An 18,239-nucleotide genomic window follows, 5' to 3' on the forward strand; every position below is an offset into this window, starting at 1 on the left:
AAATATACAGGAGTCTTCCAGTTCTTTGAATTCAAGTGTCTGGTACATACCATCTGAGGCACCATGCTGCCTGTGCAACTTTTGACACAGTTTGGGTTACTAAGTTGCAATTAATGTTTAATAGAAAAAAAATGAGGACAAAAAATTGTGTCTTTTAGTGGTAACATCACTAATTCTTCTGTTATTCTAAAAGTCATGGAAATAATTACTAACTCCCATTGAGTAAAATCTGGAGTAAGTGGCATTTTAGGAAAAAAGACCTTGGTGGTACCCGGGTGGTTAGGCACTCCTGGACAACTTGTCCCTACAGTGTGGCTAGTTGAATTGCAAATATGTCAGCCTTTCAGCTTCAACAGTTTATGCTTTGCATGTTGGAATGCCCAGCCTTCTTCTCTTTGTTACAGGACAATTTCTCTCTGTCATCAGAATCTTCCTTAGCTGAAAGGTTGAGTCTTTGCTTACACTCAGTGCTTTACCCTTTCGCTGAAGCAGGCAGAGGCACGCCTGTGGTCTATTTTCTCATGACTAACAGCACTGAAAATAAGACATGAGACTAAAATCACGGCTTTTGATGGAAAACGCATTTAACACTTAACAGGTGGCTTTCTCTCTGAGACTCATAGACTCTTCTTCCCATGAGACACATCTGAACTTTGTGTCCTTTGCATTTATATATTTTGTCTTTTAGATTCCACATCGACACCTCACAAATGAGAAACATAACGAGACACTGGTAACCATCACCCACCAATGTGAAGATTATGAAAGGTAACAGCAGCGTTTGACTTAGAGCTTACATGCTCCGATGGAAATATTCTGCTTTCAGCATTTCTGCTTTCAATAATGTGTCTGTTAAGAACTCTGCGAAGTCTGCTGGATGGAAGAGAATGAGGTGGATAAGAGGAAAGAAAGGTGGTGGGTACAAGCATGAACCATTTAAGATTTTATCTTATTATCTTCTTCTTCATCATTGTCATCATTATGAAACAGGGAGAGGGACACAGACAACACACACACACACACACACACACACACACACACAGAGAGAGAGAGAGAGAGAGAGAGAGAGAGAGAGAGGGGTAGAGAGAGAGAATGCTGCATGCGAAGGCATGTGTAGGAAGGTCAGAGGACAACTTTGAAGACTCAGTTACCTCCTTCCACTGGTGGTCAGGGGTCAGACTCTAGCCATGCTGAGTGCACAGCGAGTGTTTTCACCTGCTGAGCTCTCTCACTGGCTCCTGATGTGCATGACCTGAGCCTGTTTCCTTTCATTGCTATCCAAGAGGCAAGAAGCATGGTGGGCCATGGAAACTGTTTGATTTTGAAAGTATTTGGTGAAGTTCCATAGAGAAGCTTTTGTGCTGGAAATGATTTCTCGTCAGTTGTCCAAATTTTGCCTAGGGAAGCAACTCTTCCACTAATAAGGTGAAGAAGTATCTGTTCTCCATCAACTGATTTGCTTACTCTTTAGCTCAGGTTCGGGGTGAGAAGTCGGCTGCCTCCCTTCCTCAACTGCACCCTTCATCCAATCAGTCTTTAAAGGACTTTCTCTCATCTCCTTCTAGTCATTGTTCCAGTGACTAACTCTCACTTCTCACTTGGTACCTTTTATGTGCTGGATGCAGTGTTAGCTGCTCTCAGGAGGCAGAGACACAGCCTTGCTGCCAGCTGCTTACAAGCAAAAACTGAAAATCTACCTGCATAATGCATCATAATATATGATTAAATATTTTGCCTCATAAAAATGACACAGTACTGGATGTAGTGGTGCACACTGGTAGTCCTAGCACACAAGAGACAGAAGCAGGGGAATCTTTCCAGTGTAGACCAGCCTGGTTCTGGCAAGGTTTCTACACTTAAGGATAGAGATGTATGCAGAGGCGTGTGACACACAGTGGTAAGGCGAGTTGAGCAGGGGTGTCAGGGTCAGGAAACAGGACATTTGAACTTGTTCATCTTTATGTGAAGTAAAGGGTAGCTCAGATGAGGTCCCATGGAGAAGCCGAATAGCTAAGGATTTAGTCTATAGACGAATATCTCTCTGTTCCTGGAGACTCCTTTTTATAATACCTTTCTTTTAAACAAACAGTCTAGACTTGATTTCATCTATCATTGTGGGTGTGTGGAGGTCAGAAGACAGTTTTATGAGTCTGTTCTTTCATTTACACCTTCTGTTGATTCTAGGGATTGAACTAGGTTATCCAGCTTAGTACTCAGCACCTGTACCTGTTGAGGGAGTGGGTCAGGCCTTTAATACCTTAAAAGTGAGAGATATTTAAAAACTTACTAAAACTCAGGTGCTTAACGTTGGTTCTTTCAGATTCTGAGTTTGTGAACAAACTGCTTCCAATAGGAAGATCATGGGTGTGGCCAGGGGCTCTTGTTAAAAAGCTTGCACAGGGATCTGATGGCAGGAGAGTCAGCCAACAATGTGGACAACTGATTCATGTAAAGAGCAGTAGTGTCGATTAGCAGCAGTGCTCACACTACCCCACATATGCACAGACTGGACCATTTGTGCTCTCCTGTCTTCAAGAGAAAACACATGCTGATATTTTACCATTAAATATTTACTTAATATATGTTTTAATTACAGCAATTACTGTTATATGATTCAAGCAGATGAGGTAATCCTAAGAGCAAAAGCTTGAAATAAAAATGAAGTTTCCAGCAACCTTAGTCAGTAGCTGCCTTCTTTTAGAGAGGTACTCAATAGTCTACGTGGACATTTGCTTCTCATCTATTTTTGATGATCCTGGAGTCTTGTATATGTGCTTATAAATAGTGTACGTCAATTAATTATATGAATTATATAGAAATAAAATGTGTATGCTCTGAATATTTTGTTAATAAGCTTTTTTAAAAAATATATCACAATATTGATTTCTCCTATTCCTCTAAACTATTTTAATTCAGTGCCTTTTATAAGTATATTAACTTCAATTACAAAAAATTTAGTATTTTGGTATGGACTATTTATCATTCTATAACAGTGATGTGTGTGTCTTGCCTCCTTGGTAAGACTTTATCTACCTCAAGGGAAAGAGTCCCCATGCAACAACCAAGCTACAATAAGTTTTAACGAAATATAGTAAGATGTGCAGTAGTCTGTGGATTAGTCATACTACAACCTCTGACATTAACAGAGAAAGAATGAGTGGAGTAAGAACTGGGAGGGGCACACGTGTCTCGGTACTTGGGAGCTAGAGGCAGAAGGTCCAAGAGTTAAAGGACAATGTAACAAGTTTGAGATCTGCAGAGGCAAGATGAGACCTTGTTTCAAAAAAAGACAAACAAAATGAAAGAATGAACAGGGTAAGAGAGATGGAAGTGGGAAATTGGAGATACCCAGCGTTTGAACAAAGAGGTGGAAGATATTCCTGCCCTATCCCTTCTTGGTGTAATCTTCAGAGCATCAGCCTCTGGCCTTAAGAATAAAATGAATCCAAGTTCTCAGACTGCTCCTTTTTATGTGGCATTAAATTGACTTGCTATAGCCATCCTCCAAGCTGCTGTTAAGGTGCTATCCAGCATATTAATACTTAACCTGTTTACCCTGCCTGAAAGCCACACGGATGCCAACAGTTTGAATCATTTTCATACAGTGTTGAAACTCTTTCTTTCTGAGAAGAGATAAGAGTGGGCCCGTTTTAGATTATTTCTAAAATGTGCAGATAACTGGCAGGTTAACCTGTGTGGTGTGTGTGGCTAGAGGTTCAGAAAGAGGGAAGAGGGGGTGAGGCATATGATGCAGTCGTATCTCTGTCCTGGAGAAACTGGAAGCTGGAAGGACGAGGTGAAATGAGAACAGATAAGGTAGAAAGTAGCCCAGGGAGTTACTGGATCAGCCATCTCTCACTGCTTCTGAACTAAGTCCTTTTGCATAGAAATGTTTCCCCGTCTACAAGAGCAAAACTCAATGCCCTTGAAGTTTTAGGGTTCATATATCAAGCTACCTTTTAAAGGAAAAGCAAGGATGAGGTAGAAGCAGCCTTGATATTCTCTCTCTCTCTCTCTCTCTCTCTCTCTCTCTCCCTCTCTCTCTTGTTTTCCATGTTTTGTTTTGTTTTCAAGATAGGGTTTCTCTGTGTAACAGCCCTGGCTGTCCTGGAGCTCACTTTGTAGACCAGGCTGGCCTTGTCCTCACAGAGATCCACCTGTCTCTGCTTCCCAAGTGCTGGGATTAAAGGCGGGCACCACCATGCCCAGTTCGCATGATCCACAGTGTTTTTTAAGTGGACTCACACAGCATGCCAAGATCCTGGAGTCGGGGCTTCGTTTAATTTTTGTAAAGCAGACGTTTCTCTGATTTTTGCCATGACATTTATTTTTAATATTTTAAACAGATTGTGCATTCCGAAAATTACAGTTACAGCCTAGCAAGGAAACTCTAATGATTCATCTTAGTCTAAAGCAGAGCTCATCTCAGAAGAAGGAGGTGAATGTCAGTTCTTGTGAATTGCCTGGCCTTGAACTCATGCCCTATAGCAGTCTTTGGCCCATATTATACACAATTAATACCATGGAGCAAACCCTGTCTTCTGGTAGCAATATACTTGTTTTCAGAAACCCTTAAAGGAGCTCTTCTTTCTGCACATCCAAAGCATTCAAGTATCTTTTTTGCAAAACATTGGTGTAATTTAAGAAAATTAAACAATGGGATGTTTTTTTTTTTCTCCATGTGAATAGCATACTCCCTTCCAGATGCAGTGTTTAGCAGCCAAACAGCTGCTATCTATTAAAAAAAAGTCTCTTAAAGCTCCATTTATTTGCTCATAAAGGGAAGAGAAGTGTAAGTACGTTTATGGGGTGACAGGCAGATGTTTGGGTTGGAGCAGGACAATGGTGGTGGTAATCAAAAAACTAAAATGATCTCTTTTATGGCATTGTAAGCAAATATTTTGGCCTCTATGTTTTTAACTCTCTCCTTTCTTGGTTAAAGATTTAACTACTATGGACAGGCAGAGTAAAGGGGCTTCTAAATAGGTATTTCCTCTACTGCAGAAAAGTGAATTCTGTTTTATGTAGAGGAAAAAAAATCTCTTTTGAAGAGTTGAGTAAATACTTTCATGATGTAAAGAACATGATTGATCGTAATTGTTTTACAAATTGTACTAATTTTATTTGCTATGGAAATGTGTCAGTTTTTCAGAAATTATATTTTTTTCCAAAACAGTAAACAAACATCAATCCCACTGGATTTCTGACATCAGTTTAATAAGTTATTTTTCTTTCCAAACTAAGAAAGACATGTGTCAACCATGTGCTTATGTGCAACATAACACATGAAATTCATCTTTAGTTGGTGGAGAGATTCACAGACACAGGGCTGGGGAGCCATGTGTTTTTACGAGGATTCTGTAAAGCTCAGTGTAGAAATGTTTTCTGTGCAGTTCATCCATTTCTGAGGCCTCACTTGTATGGAAAGCCCAAGCAGCTATCAGTGATGTATCTTTGTACAGATTTTAATAATTCGTGCTTGCTCAAATTTTGGACCCAGTGCGGCAATCACTTGTAAAATGAATACCGTCATCCAGGAAGTATTTGGGGGATGTTATTGGAAAATATAGAGCGTTCCCAATAATCAACTCACTATGAACCTAGAAAGGAGCCTCACTGCCTCTTCTAAGTACAGAATTCGTGTGTCTGGAGACTGGAGACTGGAGACTACACAGTTTCTCTCTCTCTCTCTCTCTCTCTCTCTCTCTCTCTCTCTCTCTCTCTCTCTCTCTCTCTCCCCTCCCTCCCTCCCTCCTTCCCTTCCTCTCCCCTCTCTTCTTTCAGCAACTCTGAGTCATCTCCTTTTGTGTAAGGTTTCAGAATTTATGCTGAATTGTCTCCTCCAACCTGATAAATACACAGACCCTCTAGGGTGATAACACTCCTTCTCTGTGGCTTGAATCCGAGGCAGTTCAAAACCAATCAGCACAATGAAAGACACTGTAGAAGCAAAATTCCGATTTTCAGGGTGTGTTAGAAACAGGAAATTCGGAACTCACCCATTTTCTGACAGGAAGCTGTGTGAACACACTGAAGAAAGAGCAGGTAGAGCAAAGAAACGGACTTCGGAAAACTCAGTTTGCTTTTGGTTTGGACAAGTTCCTTTTTTGAAAATTTAGCACCCTGAGGGGACCAGGTTCCCTTCTCTGGGGGCTTCTTTCAGTAAACTCACAAAAGCCTCTGCTCAAACATGGCTTTACCATGGAGACCAGGAAATTATACTGAGAAGTTTTTTGAAATACATTTTTTTCTTCCCTTTCAGAAATGTTTGCCACTTGCTAGATTCCTATTGGCATAGACTGTAGGTGACATCGTGTATTCCAGTGTTCTCTCCCATTATACAGGTGTGCAATGATTCAAATCGTGCATCCATTCATTTCCAAGCCAACCTAATTAGAGACATTTTTCTTATTCACATCTAGGAAATTTTTCTAAATCAAAGATATTTTTGTTTTTCAAACCCATTTATTCTCATTGTTCTTGTCATTAAATTTTCTTTAATCTTTTTATAGTTACAGATCTGTGTTTTTAATTGTCACAGAAAATGCTAGCATGTGAAAAACAAACTTAATTTTGAGATGCAAACTGATTGTTGATTTGTCCTTTTGCTTCATTTTTCTCCGTACTGTGTCACTATTTTAAAAACAGCAGTAAGCTAAACTCTCACACATAAATCACAAATTAAATATAAACATCACCAGTAACACTCAGAGACATTTTATACCCCATAGCATCATGATTACTAATTGGAACTGGACACCATTGAGTGCTATTATTCCCAATCACACGGTATGTTAGTATAAGGTTGTGCACCATATGGACATTAACAAATTTAAAGTAGTTACACAGAAAGGGGCTCTTTGGTCTACAGTTCTTCATCATTTCCCATCACATCCATGTGGTACCTGTTGCTTGGTTAGCTGCTCACAGGAAAGCACCTAATTGCAGTGAGTGAAGGATAAATGATAAGTGGCCTGCATTCGAGATTTCTCTGCAGCTCACATCTCTGAATGTACAAATTATGACATTGCCATCTTCTTATTCTTGTTGTCTTCTACTTTTAGAAGTAGTTTATATTTTTCTAATAATAAAACCAGGATATGGCTTACATCAGTTATTTCTGTGTGCACCAATTCTAAGAAGTGCTGCATGTATGCAGAAGCATTAAATGGTTGTGAAATATAGACAACAACAAGAAAAAAAAACACAATGTGTTTAATCCCTCATCCAAGTTAACTTGTAATAGAATATTTTGGGTGTCTTGTTTGTTTGTTTACAATGAGATCATCAGAGATGATATTTACTCTGCTTGTCTTGTTTTTGGTCGAGCTTGCCAGGCCCTTCTCCTAGAACCATCACCCTGCTTAACCCCGGCACAGTGAAATCACTGCAGTCCCTCTTCTTAGGATGTCACACTGACTTTCTGCTCACCCATATTTGCTCCTGAAAGCAAGCATTGTACTAGCTCCTTTTCCATTATTCCTAACTTTCAACATTCAAATCAGGGTCCAATTAAAAAGGAAATTACAAATTTGTTAACATAACTTAGGCATCACAAATTTAGAATAAACAATTTGAGTAAAGATTTAAAAAGAAAATAATGGGTATGGGCCAGAGAGAAGGCTCAGTGGGGAAACCCAGTTGTCACCAAGTTGGACAACTTGGGCTTGCTCCCCAGGACCCACATTGTGGAAGGAGAGAACCATCTCCTCCAAGTTCTCCTTTAAGCTTCCACATTCACACTGTGGCACATACACAAGCACCACATGTATACACATACACAAAAACACACACACTGTAATACACACAATAAAAATTATTTTTAAAAAATGGGTGCATGATAAAATGATTACGTCTGAATTTTTCTTTCAAATATTTTTGATTTTATATGTATGAATGTTCACTCTGCATCTATGTGCATGCACCACATGCACACCTGGTGCCTACCAAGTTCTGAAGAAGACATAGATTCTCTGGAACAAGTGTTAGAGATGGTTGTAAGCAGCTATGTGGGTGCTGGGAATTGAACCCAGCTCTTCTGTAAGAGCAGCAAGTGTTCTTCACCATTGAGCCATCTCTCCAGTCCCAAATCTCTTTCTAAAAAAGAAGTTGTGAAATTTTGCCAAGTAAGTATTTACTTGAAGAGTATCCAGTCATACGGTTCTATGGATATTTGTGTAATCATCAGCTTGTTTTGAGAAATTTAGCCTGAATTTAGTCATTTAACACTAGAACCAACAATGTAACAAACATATTGAAATCTTTGGGTACATTCATTTTTATTTTTTCAGGGTGAATTCCTAACAGTGGAATTGTTGAGTGAAAGCATTAATGAATTTAAGGAGTTTGATAGGCAGTTCCCAATATATTTTTTTTAGCAAAATGTAACACATAAAACTATCTCTATAGAATATTATTTTTCCTACATTGTTTTTTGCTATAAACATTGTCCACTATCGAATCAAGTAATTCAATTATCATTTTTTTCTAGTAATTGTACAATTTAACACCAGAGTTAAGAAACCACCTTCTACTGAAGTTGGTTGATACGATGGTCTGTTTTGGTTCTGAACTCCACTGAATCAAGAAGGCTCAGATATTAGTACAACACACTTCTTGGACACATGAAGAGAGGAACTGCCATGAATTTGGTTGACACCACCCAATGGGTTCCTGGCAACTGGCATGGACTCACTCTTCCTCTTCTTCTTCCTGTCCTCTCCTTTTCTAACTTTTGACTCCTTCCTGTCAGCCATAACAGCACTCTGTGCTGCAGACTCTCTCCACCATGGTAGACTAAAGCTTCTGAAACTAGGAAGAAAACTGAATCCCCCCTCCCGTCTGTTGTTTCTATCATATTTGTTACATTAACAGGAAGGGCTGACTAACACTGCTTTCTACATGTCCCCTCACCAAGTAAAAATAATGTCTGCCAGGTTTCCTCTTGGCCCATCTCGTTGCTCACCATCCACCCACCCCTGCTCAACTCCCCCACTCCTTGAGCTCTGCTCTCTTCAGTCTGGGCTGGCACTCTATGGCTTGAAATGTAACCCTTTTGCCTAGAATTTTTTTTCACCACCACAGGATTCATGACATCGGGCTGTTTTCTGGCTGTTCAATTTTGTGTTCTTTTCTGCTGAAGATGCAAAGCTATCTAAAGGTAAGGAAGAAAATTCAGACCACTGTAGTTGTCTGTGTAGAGGTTGTGACCCTCACTCCTGCCCCAATCCTCTTCTGAGCCTCTTTTATCTGACCCAAAGGCTCTGACATCCACTTCTCTGGCCTATCTACTCTTGGGTTCTTGACTATCGAGCAGTGTTGTGTGGGGGTTCTATCTTATGGAATGGGGCTTAACTAAAATTAGATACTGGGTGGTTACTCCCACCACCTTTGTGCCACTATTGCAACAGCACATCTTGCAGGCAGGTCACTCTTACAGACTGAGTGGTTTGTAGCTGGATTAGTGTGCCTTTCTCCTTTGGTAGCATGCAGAGCACCTTCCAGCATGGAATACTAGTCTATGGGGGTGAAGATTCTACGTCAGCACCAGTTTGACTTCTCTATGCTCAACCAGTTGTATACATGTTGTCTTCAGCAATGGGGCTTTCCCATCAATGTGTGAAGAGCCATGAATAGCCTTGCCATTAGCCTGATTGTTTGGGGTTCCCACAGGACTACTTTAGCCAAGAGCTAGATTAGCTATAACCCATTTTTGGTACTGAAGCCTCATTAGGTGATGAGAGATGTCCAGTTGGGGCTCTATTTTTCCTGTTATTTGGTGATTTTATTTAGATTGCCCTCACATGTGTATATATTATAGGAAGCTCATACTGTATTAGGTTTCCATATGACCCTTAGTTTTAGCTGTCCCTCTGCATATTCCCTCCCTTGCTCCCCTTCTTTCTCCTCTTCCCTGCTTGATTCTCCTAGTTCAGTCCTCTACCTCATTCATTCATAGCAATCTATGTTATTTTTCCTTCCTATAGAGATTAATCTACTCTTCCTAGTCCCTTACTTTCTATCTAACATCTGTGGTTATCAGGATTGGAGCATGCTTATCAATGACTTAAGATCTAACATCCACACACATGGAAATACATATCAAATTTTTTCTTTCTGGGTCTGAATTACCTCACTCTGGATGATTTTTTTCTAATTATATCTATTTACCCATGAGCTTCATAATTTCATTTTTTAACAGCTGAGTAATATCCCATTGTATAAATGTACTACATTGTCTTTACTCAGTCATTCATTGACTGTTTCCAATTTCTGGTCATTATGAACAAGTAGGCAGTGAACATGGCTAAGCAAATGTCTCTGTAGTTGGATGAAGGATCCTTTGGGTTTATGCCCAAGAGTGGTATAGCTGAATATTGAAGTAGATCAATTCCCATCTTTCTGTGGAATGACCACACTGATTTCCATAGTGACTGTACAAGTTTGCACTCCCACCAGCAATGGGTGAGTGTTCTTCTTATATCCTCACCAGCATGTGTTTTCTTTTGCTTTACTGATTTTGGCCATTCTTGTTGGTATAAGGTGAAATCTCAAGGTAGTTTTGATTTGCATTTCCCTGATGGTTAAGGATGTTGAGCATTTCCTTAGGTGTTTCTCAAGGATTTGAGTTTTCTTTTTTGAGAATTATGTTTAGATCTGTACCCCATTTTCAACTAGGATATTTGTTTTCTTCATGTCTACTTTTTTGGCCAGCACCATTTGTTGAAGATGCTGTCTTTCTTTGTGGCTTCTCAATAAAAAATTGGATGATAATGGGTGTGTGGAAGGTGTGTGTATTTCTGGGTCTTCAATTCTATTCCATTGATTAGCATGCCTATTTTTGTGCCAACTATATTTTTATTTTGATAGCCTGGTAGTACAATTTGAGGTCAGGGAAGATGGTACCTCCCACAGTTCTTTTTTTCATTCAGGAGTCTTTTAGCTGTCCTGGGTTTTTTGTGTTTCCACGTGAAGCTAAAAATTGTCTTTCCAACCTCAGTTAAGAGTTGTGTTGGAATTTTGATGGAGATTGTATTGAATCTATAGATTTCTTTTAGTAGGATGGCCATTTTTAATATATTCATCCTCCTAATCCATGAGCATGGGAGATCTTTCCATCTTCTGATATCTTCTTCAATTTCGTTCTTCAATGTTTTAAGCAAGATAATTTATTGAGGAAGGATAAATAGCTAACTCTTGAATGTCCCTATTTCAGACTGCTGGGTCCTTTCTTCCTGCAGGCCATTATATCATTATGCAGTGCCACCAGAACCCAGTGATTTGCTCCTTTTTCCAATCTAGAATTCAGCAGAACCTGCTGTGACAATATTCCTAAACCTAGCTTTCTTGGCTTGGGATTGAAAATTAAAGTATTCTGCTTCTTCACTCAGCCATAAAATTGATGTTTCCATCAAATCCCTGACCTCAGGGCTCAGAAAAGATGGCAAAAGAGGAGGCAGAAAAAGTATAAGAGCCAGAATGGATGGAGGAATTAAAGCCTTCTAAACACAACCGGGCTGGCGCACACATGAACTCACAGCGACTGAGGCCACGTGCACAGGGCCTGCACAGGTTGGCACCAGATGGGAGCCTAGAGCTGAATGAAGTGGACCCATGCACCCATCCCTAACCCAGAAATCATCTCCAGCTGATGACCTTTTGCAAATAAAACAGTTTTCTCTAAGGGAGTCTCACAGGGCAAGCAAAGTACTCTAAAGGGTGGTCCCGTCCCCAAGCCTGGCAGTAGATAACCAACCCAAAATGATCTCAATGGCATCTTTGGAGGTTGTTTGTCTCACAGTTTTAAGTCAGGGCAGATTTGGTTTAGTTTGTTTGTTTCTTTTCTAACTTACAGGTCCTGTGCACATATACAGTGCCTTCCAGCTTTGTGTTTTCATGAGATTCCTGTGTGAGCAAACATGTGTGTCTCTGCACCAATGTGTGTTTCCTGTTGTGCTTGAACTTTTTTCTTGTTTGGCTGTTGTGGCATATTCTGATTTGTTTGGTTTTTCTTTATCTTATTTTATTATTTATTCCTTAGATGCCTGTTTGTTTTCTAATGAGAGACAGAAAGAATATGGATCCAGGTGGGAGGGAAGGTGGGGAGGAACTGAGAGAAGAAAGGGAGGGGAAACCATCATCAGAATATATTGTATGAAAAAAAATCTGTTTTCAATAAAAGAAAAAAAAAAGACAGCTCCTCACATTAAATAAATGAACATATCCAGCTCACAAGCATGTGAATTTGGTTTTATATTTAATAAATGGTGAAATGATTGTATGTGCAGTAAATAAATAAATCAAATCAAATATTCTGATGCTGTTTCTAAGGCCAGACAATGCTGCCCTAGTGCCTTGTGATGGTATTTGGAGACAGGGTCCTCTGGGGGATGATGGACCTCTCTGTGCTCCATCTTCTCAGCCCTGATGAGAGGGTAGCCATCCTCAAGCTCAGAGTAGAGGCATTCAAATAACAAGACTGCAGAGTATGAAGTGGCATTCAGTTTCCCTCTCTTTTATTTACTAATGGTGTAATTTATTAGTGGTGGTAAAAATCTCACCAGAGCTCTTTCAGCAGAGCTGACACCATAGCTCTTATTTGTTAACAAGTGATGAGCACTCACTACCTCAGTGATACCACTTAGAAACAGTACTGTGGTTAAGAGTGTGGTTTATTGAGTCAGACTGTCTGAGTTCAAATCATGTTTTTTAGGTAAGTCATTTAATCTCTCAAAAAAATCCTTTTTTTTTTTTCATTTTTCCTGGTAGATCTAATAATAGTTGTTAGGATTAAGTGAGGAATACACGCACAGGCCCTGCTCTGAAGTAAGTATTCAGTCACCATTCGGGTGTCCTCAAAACAACTAGCCGAGGTCACCATGTAGAGCATGGCTAACTGGAAAACATTTCACATTTCAACCAGTTTCTTTTAGAAGCAGTCATGTAAAAGTAGATGCTACTGGATACATTACGAGAAAGTACTTATGAGAATATATTGTTAAAAAAAAGTATCTAAGGGAAATATATAGTTAAAAAATATTCATGGGAAACTTCATAAACATTTTCTGGGTAGGTGAATATAATAGTCATTCCACAGGGCATCAGGGAAACCCTCTGTGATAGCTCCCATCCTACATTGGCTGGGTGTACAGAACTCACCTACAGCACCTCACCATTGCCACCTCCTCTGGACTCACCATTCCTTCTCTGTATAATGTTACTTGCCGGATTCATGTAAGCCACTTACATATCAGTGTCCTTCTCCTCCTCCTCCTCCTCCTCCTCCTCCTTCTTCTCTCTCTCTCTCTCCTCCTTCTTCTTCTTCTTCTTCTTCTTCTTCTTCTCTCTCTCTCTCTCTCTCTCTCCTTCTCTCTCTCTCTCTCTCTCTCTCTCTCTCTTCTCTCTCTCTCTCTCTCTCTCTCTCTCTCTCTCGCCCTCTCCTGTCAAACGTGGGCTTTTGTTTTGTACCACTTCTCCAAAGTAACCAGGCATCCAACAGTTCAGTCCATTATCAGCTGCCAAGTGTAGGTTTAAGTGGGGTTCCCTCAAATTTGATCATTTCCTAGAACAGTTTGCTAACTTAGGAAGGCACTTATGTTTTCAAATTTATTATAAAAGATAGAGCCCCACGTACACAGATGTCTACAGAAATGAGTGGGAGGCAATGGACTGGGGAGGGTTTTCCTGCCCTTCCTGAACCATCCTAATCTAACTGTGTGTTGTCAACAGGGAGCATCTGCTGGAGATTGTGGGTTAGGGAGACATACACATTTTCCAGGAGTAGGTGTGCTCTTACTGGTTACCAGACCCCATCCTGAAGCTTTGGGTAGACTCCACAGAGTCACTTCATTACCATAAACTGAGGTGTGTTTTAGAGGGACTATTTATAAACAATAAAGGACAGGAAATCTCACTTGTCTAAAGATCTTAGTGCTGGGTCAGAGACAAAGACCAATCAAATCTCTGATTATATTAAGTTTCGGTCCCTTTCTCTAAATTGTCCTCTCTTTTGTGCCCCAAGTCTTCAAGTTTATTCTTGCTTTTATTCCCAACACCTTCCTTTAGTGTTAGAACAGCTAAACAAAACACTTTAAAGATTACCAAAATGATGAAGCCACACAGTGTACAATTTTAAACAATTTTTTAATTTTAAATTATGTGTAGGCAAATATGCCACAGGAATATGCAGAGGTCAAAAGAGTCAGTTCTCTCATTAACCTTTACATAGGTTTCATGAATCAAACTCAGGTCACTAGTCTTGCATGGCATGATTTTAAATTTTTATATATACATAATACATAGTGTGTGTGTAGCCAATCATTTCCTCCATTAACATTTGACTGTTATACTTTATTCCATAATACAGACTGATATCTAGCAAACTTCAATAAAATCCAATTAAAAGGAGTCCTTGCCCCCTCCTGGACTTGTTAATTTTCCCTTTGATTCAAGAATTTCTCTAAGCAAAGGTTAATGAGCTCTTCATGAGTTAAAACACGTTGCTGATCTGTCTTTTACACTTTTGAGATTTTGCTGGGTTCTTAACAGTTCTTTATACTTCTGAATAATTCTCTGAACACCCCAGATCACTTCTTCTTCAATCTCCAGTATTAACATCAGCAACAAATACAAACAAAATGAAAAGCAGCCCAAATACGTCTCCATTTTCACAAACACTGCTGTAGGAGCATCCTTTCCCCTGCCTGACCACCTCTTTTTCTTGGTTTTAGCTTTTTGCTCTTATCAGTTGATGCTTAGATATATAGTTTGTTTTTTTTTAATATAAAGGCCAACAAGGAACGTTCATGAACACAAAGTTGCATAGCTCTGCACCCTAAAGAGTTTTCTACAAGAAGTCTTGGGTTGTGCCATATTTAACATTTCAACAACTTGAAATAAATTTGTGCATAAAAAGTGAGAACTGGGGTTGGACACAGAGGTTAAGAGCACTGGCTGCTCTTCTAGAGGTCCTTAGTTCAGTTCCCAGCAACCACATGGTGGCTCACAACCATCTATAATGAGATCTTGCGCCCCCTTCTGGCATGCACGCATACATGCACGCAGAATACCATATACATAATAAATAAATAAATCTTAAAAAATGAGTGAGAACCAATATATAAGTGATATATATCTATGATAAGACACCTGTGACAGGATAGGTATGGTGGAGCCTGATGCTCTGCAAACTAAGACAGGATGGTCAAGATTTTGAAGAAGAAAAGGACTCATGTATTCTGCAAGCATCTGTATGGACACATATCCATGTACACATTTATTTGTATGAACACAGAGAGCAATCTGACAATGTCCTCATGATACTGCACATCATAGTCCAGTAGGAACTGAAGGAAGAACAAACATGGTTTCTGTCTTTTCTAATGTTTGTATTTGTATGATGTAAAAATACCCAGTAGTGTAAAACCAAGGGTCTAGGAACAGATGTAGCTCAATGACAGAGCCTACCATGTATAAGACTCTGAATTGGTGGCATTGGGAAATCCTTATATAAATAAAGTAAAAATAAAACAGGCTACCATATAAAAATATGGGATCCAGTAAGTAAATAAATAAGCCAATATAGCAGAGTAGATTACCTAGATTTTTTTTATGCCAGTGTCAATAAAATGTGGCATTTAAGATCAACAGCATGATTTCAACACTGGAATCGATGGAAGTCGTTCCTTTAATTTACACATGAGCAAAATGAGATTTTCATGCAAGCAGTGGGTTCTTTCAATACAAATGTTAAATAAGTAAATGTATGTGCTAATATGACATGGATTTATGAGCTGAAAGACTTTGTAAACTACAGCTGGCAGGTGGCAGAGGTGTGTCCAGTTGCATTCTGGGACTCTCTCCATGTTGGCACATGCTCTCCATGAAACACAGATGGGCATACACAGACTCTGCTCTCATTTGCCTGAGCTAATGGTGAACAAGTATGATCGTGTCTCTGTTTTAGAAATGCTAATAATACAGAATAATACTTAGAAAGTGAATGCAAACACATGAGACACATAATACTGGGTATTGATGGGACATCCCAGTGTGGAACCCCCGCAACTGCAGGAAGCCACCCGGATGGAGCAGCCTCGGGAGGTCTTTGTGACATCATTCCAGCATCAACTTCAGTTTGGTCACCAAAGTTGCTCCCTGGTGGAACATCTGCCTGGCAGGGGGTTCTGGACTTTCCTCACACCTCAAAACTTTCTTTCCTGCCCCCTACTCATCGACACTCATCCTTAGAGCCCATTCACAAGTCAGCCTTAGTTACTAAAGCCGCCGGATTTCCCCTTGACCTTCAACTCCTACTCTCTCCCCCAACACCAAGTTGCACTTTTACTTGCAGCCAGTCTCTTATCACAAAGTGACCTTTGCTTTTACTCTAAGCTAGCAGATCAAAGAATCAGTTTCCCTTCGTGACACTGCCCTCCTGGCTCAGTTACTGTCCAGTTTGTGCTCAGATCAGGGTCTCAGGAGAGCAGCTGATATGGCCAGTGAGGCCAGGGAGCCAGAAATCTGCTGGGGGGGAAAAAAGCAGTATGCTCTCTGAGGATGTTAAAAACAAACAAAAATCCCTTGGAAAAACGGATGGGAAGGTAAGGGCTGGTGAATGACTCCCTGATCTTTAAACCACAACCGGCAGTCAGCCACTGCTCTTGGAAATGAAGTGTTCCACCAAGGCAACAGGACGTAGTGTAAGCAGCAGGCTATGGGTGGTTGGTTACCTAATGCTCCCAGGGGAACCTGCTGGCCTGGGCATGTGCTGGGCCCCTTCATACATGCACAGATTCTGGAGACACGGCAGCTGCCAACTGCCACAGCTCTGTGTAAAGTTGAAAAACGCTGCTCAGAAGTGTGGAAAACCCCCACAGCCTGGCGAGTTCTAACTAGGTACAGTTTTGAGAAACTGGGTCTAAATAAGGAGTAGTGAGGGCCTTCCTATAAAGTTTTTTGAGAAATCTTAGATTGTCAATATTCTACTTGGTTCAAGATTATGCAAAAAAAAAGACTCTGATTCTTGTAGTGCCTTCTTTGCAAAAAAGTCTTCCACGGTTGGTAAAGCCGTTGTTCTGCATCCTGCTGGTGTGGTTGCTGTCCCTGGTTTGGGTGGTAACAAAGGTAGGGGAACTTCAGGAGGATATCTCTGTCCTTTGGGGGACAGGAAAGGAACCAAGTAAAAGTGGTCACATCATCCTATCTTACAAACAGAGTAAATGCCAAATGTCACCCCAACTGTGACAATGTCCATTAAAGTGGCCATGCACCATCCCCTGGGCCTCACTGGCCTGCACAGCCAGCTCTTTTTCCCCTGGGCAGGAACACCACTCAAAGGATCTGGGCTTGACAAGCAACAAAACAAAACAACAACAACAACAACAACAAAAAATCTCCACCATCACCCTTCAAGCCAAGTGTGGGTCAGCAATCTCTAAGGTAGACGAGCCACCTGATACATCACTTGCTCTGATGTCACCTCACAGCTTCCTGAACCTCAATGTTTCCCTTAGGGTACCACAAGGATGCTCTGCCTGACACATTGTGATTCACGGTGTATGTATGAGCATCTTCTCTTCTTTGGAACACTGCTTTCTGGCTGCTGCAGCTTGGCACCCAAAATCAGTTCCAGTTGAGTGCAGGGGAATTGAAGGAGATAAGAATCAGTTCAGTGAGAAACTTAATCTCATCTTGTCAGGGGTTAAAATCTGTAACTGCTGGTTACCAATTGTCTTTTCCTCTTCCATCTCCTGAGCTACGCTTACACCCAGGGCCTTCTGGGTGTCGGCTTCTCCTGTGTATCCACCAAGCCACCCAGAGATCCTTCTAGGCTACCCTGGGGTATTTCCAACACAAGAGTAGCAGGAATATTTTCTGACAGGCCCCATGCTGACTCCTTACTTGTTTTCTGGGACAGGCTGCCCTTAAATTCCTGTCCCCTCTCCCTGCCTCTCCAGTGCTGGGGTTACAAGCATGGGCCACTGTGTCCAGGTCACTTTTTGTTTGAATTGTGTGTAATTCTCTTTGAGGCCAGCTACAACCCTCCAGGTTTTTCAAGTCTGGCTTGCTCCAGAATTTCACTTTCTCTTAAGCTGTTTTGCAACTTTGCATCTCTGGCTTTCAGCAAGGATCCAGAAGATCTACTTACAGATTTATACTTAATTTAAATCTCTTTGGTTATTCTCTTCAACACTTTGTCCTTAAAAAAAAAAAAAAAAAAAACAAGTTTAAACACCCGA

General features: G+C 40.5%; 1 protein-coding gene across 3 annotated transcripts in view; it reads left to right on the forward strand.

The window, feature by feature from the left end:
- Positions 1 to 693: 693 nt before the first annotated feature.
- The window catches only part of Tnip3 (TNFAIP3 interacting protein 3), a 92,723-nt gene continuing 75,177 nt past the window's right edge, over positions 694 to 18,239 (forward strand). For all 3 annotated transcript variants that reach the window (XM_037203790.1, XM_037203788.1, XM_037203789.1), the window contains exon 1: positions 694 to 768. The gene's annotated coding sequence lies outside the window, so the exon portion shown is untranslated. The remainder of the gene's footprint in view (positions 769 to 18,239) is intronic.

Source organism: Peromyscus leucopus, chromosome 3 (assembly GCF_004664715.2).
Source record: "Peromyscus leucopus breed LL Stock chromosome 3, UCI_PerLeu_2.1, whole genome shotgun sequence".
Taxonomy (NCBI): domain Eukaryota; kingdom Metazoa; phylum Chordata; class Mammalia; order Rodentia; family Cricetidae; genus Peromyscus; species Peromyscus leucopus.